Genomic DNA, 7,252 nt, shown 5'->3' with positions numbered 1-7,252 from the left:
CGCGCAGCCCGGCTTCTCTTCTGTCTTCATCTGTGAGCAATAGGACCTTTGATGACGTCACTGCGCTCATCACATGATCCATCACCATGGTAAAAGATCATGTGATGGACCATGTGATGAGCGCAGTGACGTCATCAAAGGTCCTATTGCTCAAAGAAGAAGACAGAAGGAGATGCCGGGCTGCGCGAACAAGTGGATTAAGGGGAGTTAAATTATTTTTTATTTAACCCCTCCAGCGCTATTGTACTATGTATTCTGTATTCAGAATGCTATTATTTTCCCTTATAACCATGTTATAAGGGGAAATAATAATGATCGGGTCCACATCCCGATCGTCTCCTAGCAACCGTGCGTGAAAATCGCACCGCATCCGCACTTGCTTGCGATTTTCACGCAACCCCATTCACTTCTATGGGGCCTGCGTTACGTGAAAAACGCACAAATAGGAGCATGCTGCGATTTTCACGCAACGCACAAGTGATGCGTGAAAATTACCGCTCGTGTGCACAGCCCCATAGAAATGAATGGGTCCGGATTCAGTGCGGGTGCAATGCGTTCACCTCACGCATCGCATCCGCGCGGAATACTCGCCCATGTGAAAGGTGCCTTAATCTCCACATACACACAGTTTTACTCCAGGTTTCCATAACAACCCAGTCATTTTTCTTCACTCCTGTAGGTCAGCTTTAGGCTAGGGCTACACGACGACATGTGACATGCTGCGACTGCGACGCAACAGTCGCAGAAAAATCCATCTTGGATGGATTTTTTGTGACTGTCGTGTTGCAGTTGCAACATGTCACATGTCGCAGTGCGACACTATAGCCTATCATTATATTGTTCAGACAAAATGTCGCACAACACATGACGTCGTGTGGCCCTAGCATTAAAGGGGCAGGGCACTGTGGAGGTCACTGTTAAAGGGGCGGGCACTGTGGATGTTACTGTTAAGGGGGCAGGCCGCTGTGGAGGTCACTGTTAAAGGGGCGGACACTGTGGAGGTCACTATTAAAGGGGCAACTGCTGTGGAGGTCACTGTTAAGGCATCAGGGTACTGTGAGGTCACTGTTAAGGGAGAGGGGTACTGTGAAACTCACTGTTAAAGGGGCGGGCTGCTGTAATGGTCAAAGTTAAGGGGATGGGCTGCTGTGGAGGTCCCATTTTAAAGTGGCGGGGCACTGTGGGGGGGGGGGGGGGTCAGTGTTAAGTGGTGGGGGACTGTGGAGTTCACCGTTAAAGGGGCGGGGTGCTATAGAGGTCACTGTTATGGGGGATACTGTCAAACATTAAATGAAATAGATGAAATATACCCGTGCGAAGCCGGGTCCTTCTGCTAGTTATTAAAAATAAAAACTGCAATGAAGGACAAAAAAACACATATGTATAGAAAAAACGCCTAGAAAACGCAAGGTTTTAAAATTATGCAAATCGCGAAGAAGGATAAAAATTCTGGATGAGTATTAATTGCCTACAAGTAATGGATTATGATGAAATCATGGTCAGTAGTGGTGCTATATAACTGCAAATCCAGGAAGGCTATTGTATTTCACCTTAATACGGGTACAGACAAATCCAGTCCATATTTTGGGCTAATAATATTAAATAAAAAGAAGGAGACTTGGAAAAAACGATATGGTCACGGAGTACGTTACTCCGAAACGCATCTGACAGATTCTTTTGCATGCAGATATCACCCCAATGTGGAGATGACATCGGAATAACAACAACCATTGCGATCCGAAAGCTGAGCGCTAACCGGCTGCCGACTACTACGTCCTACAAGTACAGCCCAACACTAATCAGCTGATATTGTATCTTACAACCCGATACCAACTATTAGCCGGTGAGTGATATACCTAATGGAGGAACACCGCCAGAGATTGAGTCAGTGCATAGTGGACATAATGGGGGACATTTATCAATAATGGCGGCGTAAATTGTGCCAAATAAATATTAACAGTATAAATAAAAAATGGTGATTTGTTTTGCCTCATATATCAAAAGGGTGCACAACCACTTCTAAAATGTGACTTTTTAAAATATAAACCTGATTATCCGCCTATTTCTCTCTATTTAACACCAATGGCACTAAAATGCAACTTTTTTAAACTAAAGTGCGCCTTTTGTCTCAGACTCGGGACATTTTTGTTATTGTTTTGTTTTTGTTGGATGTCAATTTACAGACAAAACCCTGCAGTTTAGCTCATTTCTTTTAGAAAAAAAAAATCTGTTCTGTTTTAATACTTACCTATCACTTGTTCCCATGAGTTGGTTTTATTTTTATAAATGTGACTTTTTGACAAAAAAATAAAAATCGCAACTTTCTGCCATAAGTGCGACTTTTTACACGAAGCACCACCACAGAGCCGGCTTAATTGTCGAACAATTTGAGCCATTTCTGCAGATAAGAGGATGATACATGAGGCGTAATATGCACCAGTTTAATGCCCCCGCCCACTGTGACTTTTTAAACAAATTTCTGGCATGATGCAATTTTTATAGTGAAAATTCGGGAGAAAAATTTTGATATATTTAGTGCAAATCAAAACGCCATTTTTTTGGTCGCATTTTACACCATAATTCTGGCGCAACATGTTTAGTAAATGTCCAGGAATTAAGAAAATGAAAATATGCGTAAATATGACTATTATAAATATATTCCCATTAGATTTAAAGGGTTTCTACCACTTCGTTTTTACATATTTAGCTGTCAGACACTTATTGTCCTGCCATTTCACTAAAAAACGAACTTATATTGATATGCTAATGAGCCTCTAGGTGCTATGGGGGCGTCATTAGCACCTAGAGGCTCGGTCTACCTTCACAAACTGCCGCCGCCCAGCGCGTCCCTCCAGCCCGCCCATCTCCTCCGGAATGCGATCCTCCCTGTGAGCCAGCGGCCGAATTTCGTGCATGCGCCGTGCGCGTATGTATTCGCCGCATGCGCAGTGAATGTCTGACCGCTTTCTGCACAGACATCTCCACTGCGCCTGTTCCTCGGAGCACTATGACGTCATCGGCGCAGGCGCAGTGGAGATGTCTGAGCAGGGAAGCGGTCAGACATTCACTGCGCATGCGCCGAATACAGACGCGCACGGGGAGGATCGCATTCTGGAGGAGATGGGCGGGCTGGAGGGACGCGCTGGGCGGCGGCAGTTTGTGAAGGTAGACCGAGCCTCTAGGTGCTAATGACGCCCCCATAGCACCTAGAGGCTCATTAGCATATCTATATAAGTTCGTTTTTTAGCGAAACGGCAGGACAATAAGCTGTTATATTAGGATGGTTTGGTAGAGCAGACACTAGCGGATCGCTAGTGTCTGAAAGCTAATTAGGTGAAAACGAAGTGGTAGAAACCCTTTAATGGCTCGTTTTCTCTGGGGAGCAATCATCAGGGGAAATAAAATGGCCGCCGTCCTTTTAGTGCACACAGAACCTGGCCTAATCACACAGGAGGACAAGTTACTTCACAGCACTGAGCTAAAGAGCTGCCTCATCCCCCTCTCTGCTCTGCTTGTAAGGGGTTATGTGTCATGGCGCGGTGTGGGAAGGTAACTCCACACCGACCACAAGAGGGAAGGGAAAAGGTACTAGGCCTGGAAACTAAGGAAACTAAGGTGGGTCCCCACCTAGTGAATCACTAAACCAAGCCCTGACTACTAACAGTATGAACAGACCTTGATGGTAGGAATGTTCATACGCTGGAACCTAGGGCCCTATCTGACCCTAAAGGGCCCTGAAAATAGGGTTAGGACAAGAGATGACCTGTTCCTTCCCAGCTGAAGGAATAGGAGACAACCTCAGGCGTAATACCAAAAGGTAGGGGAAAACGACAAACAAGAAATAAAGGAAAGACATTTAACTATGAAGTATGCGGACGAGCAGGAACTCAGAGGAGAACCAACACCAGCACGTCCAACATCCAAAAGGAGCTATCAACCGCATAGCATGATGCGTGAGGCCAGACTAAATAGAGGAGTAGGAATTTCAACTTAAGCTACACCTGAGACCAGAGGTGTGGTCATACCCAGCAACAACACAGAAGAGTGAAACCAGAGAGGCTGTCAGCTCACATAACGTGCAGCAAGTCTCCTAGATCCTCTGACCCCTGTCACAGGAGAGACCGTGACATTATGATCCTGAATACAGATTATAAGATCTTCAGCTCAATCTCTGTGGTATTGGAGTTCATGAGGAGACATAAAGTACAGAAAGGAGGTGGGGATGTGGCTAATGAGCAGCAGCTCTTGTATGCAGTCTCCATTAACACAGCTTGTCCTGTCCGTCCTCTCTGTTTTTCATGTCTCCTCATGAACTCCATTCCTACAGAGATTCAGCTGAGGATCTTATCTGTATTGAGGATCATAAACCCTGGCAAGCAGAGCAGAGAGGAGAATGAGGCAGCTCTTTAGCTCAGTGTTGTGAAGAAACTTGTCCTACTGTGTCATTAGTAGAGATGGCCTTGCGGTTCGCCCGGCGGTCGTTTTGCGATTCGCCGAACATGCGAACATATGGCGATATTCGCGCCCGCCATATTCTTTTACATTGTGAAGAACTTTGACCCATGACACATCCATCAGGTGGTACAGGACAGCCAATTTAGACTTTTTAGCACATGGACACACCCCCACCCTCTAAAAAAAAAACTGAGCTAGCAGACATTTTACATTCAGTCTTTTGCCAGTGAAGGGAGAGGTTTCTGTGTGGAGCAGGGACAGGCTTTTAGGGACACCAAACGCTAGCTAATAGGGCCACAAAAGTTCTTTTAAGGACTGGTATAGGTGTGCTATCGATAGGTGTGATATACTGAGGGGTGTAATATACTTATAATATACTTTCTAACATAGAAAGTATATTATAGTGCAATTGTATTGTGCAGCAGTTGTGTGCGGTTCTGCTGCGATACCGCAGCTATATAGAGGGACAAACGCTATTGGAACAACTAATTTCTACTGGTGTGATTTACCAGTTGCCCCCCCCCAAAAAAACAGAATGAAGCAGGGGTGTGATATACCAATAATATACTTTCTATATAGTGCATTTAGGTAGTGCAGCATTGGTTTGTGGTTTTGCTGCGTTACCGCAGCTACACAGAGTGACAAACGCAATTGGAACCAATAATTTCTACTGGTGTGATTTACCAGTTGCCCCCCCAAAAAAATTACTGTGATATCACAAGTTCTCACAACAATACTTGGTGCACCAATCCCTAATATCTCATGAGACCTTATAAAATGTGTACCGCAAAAAAAAAATCGCATCATTAAGGATTTTTGCAACATGCATGTGAAATGTAATCAAATACACTGCTTTAATGTCAAATTACTTACAGTGATCAGAAGTTCATCCTAAACGTTGCAAAAATTGTTGCCAACCAAATTTTCTGATCGCATCCAACTTCGGTCTGGTGGAAACCAGTTGCTGTAGTAGGCCGCGCCTATTTTGCGCATGCGCGAAAATTACATTGCCGATATTTCGCATTGAAAAAAATTATGAATGGAGATCTCAAATTCGAATAATACATCTGGTATATACACTGTCCATGTTGTGGGACTATTTGTGCACTTCCAGTAATTATTTCTTGGCTGCAAATATGAGCTGAAGCTTTTTCAGGTTCGCCTGCCATTCAAGTCTATGGGGCCCGCTGCGAACAAACGGTTTGCGAACATTTGAGCGCGAACGCGCAATCGCGAACCGTCCCGGCCAATGTTCGTCCATCACTGGTGATTAGGACAGGTTCTGTGTGCACTAATAGGACGGCGGCAATTTTACTTCTCCTAATGATTGCTCCCAGACAAAACGAGCCATTATAACTAATAAAAGATATTTGGGAATATATTTATAATGAAGTCATATTTAGGTATTTTCATTTTCTGAATTCCCGGAGAAATCCTTTAAGTGCACAGCACGGGAGAAGCTAGACGCAAAAACACGTGTCTGCTAAAACCCTTAGGCCTCTTTCACACGAGCGTTGCGGGAAAAGGTGCGGGTGCGTTGCGGGAACATGCGCGATTTTTCCGCGCAAGTGCAAAACATTGTAATGCGTTTTGCACTCGCGTGAGAAAAATCGGCATGTTTGGTACCCAAACCCGAACTTCTTCACAGAAGTTCGGGCTTGGGATCAGTGTTCTGTAGATTGTATTATTTTCCCTTATAACATAGTTATAAGGGAAAATAATAGCATTCTGAATACAGAATGCATAGTACAACAGCGCTGGAGGGGTTAAAAAAAAAAATAAAAAATTTAACTCACCTTAATCCACTTGATCGCGCAGCCGGCTTCTCTTCTGTCTTCATCTTAGCTGTGTGCAGGAACAGGACCTGTGGTGACGTCACTTCGGTCATCACATGATCCATCACATGATCTTTTACCATGGTGATGGATCATGTGATGGACCATGGGTGAGGTGAACGCATTGCACCCGCACTGAATCCAGACCCATTCATTTCTATGGGGCTGTGCACATGAGCGGTGATTTTCACGCATCACTTGTGCGTTTCGTGAAAATCGCAGCATGCTCTATATTCTGCATTTTCCACGCAACGCAGGCCCCATAGGAGTGAATGGGGCTGCGTGAAAATCGCAAGCAAGTGCGGATGCGGTGCGATTTTCACGCACGGTTGCTAGGAGACGATCGGGATGGAGAACCGATCATTATTATTTTCCCTTATAACATGGTTATAAGGGAAAATAATAGCATTCTGAATACAGAACGCATAGTACAGTAGCGCTGGAGGGGTTAAAAAAATAATAATAATAATTTAACTCCCCTTAATCCACTTGTTCGCGCAGCCGGCATCTCCTTCGGTCTTCATCTTTGTTGTGCACAGGAAAAGGACCTGTGGTGATGTCACTACGCTCATCACATGGTCCGTCACATGATCCATCACCATGGTAAAGGATCATGTGATGGACTATGTGATGAGCGCAGTGACGTCTTTAAAGGTCCTATTCCTCAAAGAAGACAGAAGAGAAGCCGGGCTGCGCGAACAAGTGGATTAAGGTTTTTTTAACCCCTCCAGCCCTATTGTACTTTGCATTCTGTATTATGAATGCTATTATTTTCCCGTATAAACATGTTATAAGGGGAAATAATACAATCTACACAACACCTAAACCAAACCCGAAATTCTGTGAAGAAGTTCGGGTTTGGGTACCAAACATGCCGATTTTTCTCACGCGCGTGCAAAACGCATTACAATGTTTTGCACTCGCTCGGAAAAATCGCTCATTTTCCCGTGACGCACCCGCAT

This window comes from Bufo bufo, chromosome 4 (assembly GCF_905171765.1).
Source record: "Bufo bufo chromosome 4, aBufBuf1.1, whole genome shotgun sequence".
NCBI classification, from domain to species: Eukaryota; Metazoa; Chordata; class Amphibia; order Anura; family Bufonidae; genus Bufo; species Bufo bufo.
This window is presented reverse-complemented; position numbering follows the sequence as displayed.